A 1,408-nucleotide genomic window follows, 5' to 3' on the forward strand; every position below is an offset into this window, starting at 1 on the left:
ACACCTAGGGATAATTTAGAGTTACCAATCAGCCTAACATGCATGTTTTTGGTCTGTGGGAGGAAACCGGAGTACATGGAGAAAACCCACGCATGCACGGAGAGAACATGCAAACTCCACCCAGAAGGCCCCTGGACCGGGGTTTGAACCAAGGACCTGCTCGCTGAGAGGCAGCAGCTCTATTAGTTGCGCCACCGTGCTGCCCTCTTGATTTAATTTCATATTTTAATATAATTAATCTCTTTCTTTTGACTAAAAACCAAAAGTATTTAGAAGATTAAAAAAAAAAAAAAAACTTTCCAAATAATCACTAATATTTCAACAGATTTGTTTTGGCTGGCACTGAATCAGAATATAAACATGAGCGCCAAGACATTTTATCTTTATTTTTTAAATAACACATTTTATCTATTGTTTTTTCTTTAGTTTGTCTTAGAATTATGTTTGAGCTTTTCATTTGAGATGTTTTTGCAGCTTTAAATTCAGTAATATTAATGTATCACTGTCATATAAATCAAGGCATACATTAAAGTGAATAATGGCAAGCCCTATAAGCGTACAAGCCCACATCATGATAGCACCACCATCAGCTTTCTTACTGAGATAAAGCTTTGATGTTGGAATATCTTCTTCTTCTTCTTTCGGCTTTTCCCTCTTCAGGGGTCGCCACAGCGAGTCCTCCTCCTCCACCTCCCTCTGTCCTCTGCATCCTCTGTCTTCACTCCAACTACCTCCATGTCCTCTCTAACTACATCCATGTATCTCCTCTTTGTCTTTTTCCTGGCAGCTGCATTTCTAACATCCTTCTACCAATATACCCACGGTCCCTCCTCTTGACATGTCCAAACTGATGTTGGAATATGGAAACTTTTTTTTTTCTTTAAATAACCAAAGCAAATCAAAATCTTCTATGTACAGTTCATTTCAAAAACAAGTTTACCAGAATTCTTTTGATTTACTTATTTTTTAAGTCACCTTTACGTTAGTTGTTTTTACTCACATCTACCTATTTGCATCTTTACTCTTAAAATAGTAATGATTGTAAGATGTGCACAAATCTGTGTCCCACACAAACATTAAATATTGGATGTCTTTACTGAATAAATCATTAGAGGAGCTGAAATTAGGTTTAAACGTAGTTTTGGTCATAAATAAAGAAACTGTGCAGTCAACCTATTTAACATATAGTGAAGTAAAAAAAACGTCATTTACTCAAAAAAAACAACATTGTTTTTAATTTTCAAAATAACACAAACTGCACTAATAAAAATTACACTAAAGCAAATAAAATAATTCCCCACCACCAAAGAAAAAAATAATCAGTATAATTTAATAAATAGCCATAAACTTGTTTATTTAAACACAGCATTAACACAGAGCTAAAAGTCAAGGCATTTATATATATATA

The sequence above is a fragment of the Nematolebias whitei genome, chromosome 13, assembly GCF_014905685.2.
Source record: "Nematolebias whitei isolate Nwh7 chromosome 13, NemWhi1, whole genome shotgun sequence".
In the NCBI taxonomy this organism is placed as follows: Eukaryota; Metazoa; Chordata; class Actinopteri; order Cyprinodontiformes; family Rivulidae; genus Nematolebias; species Nematolebias whitei.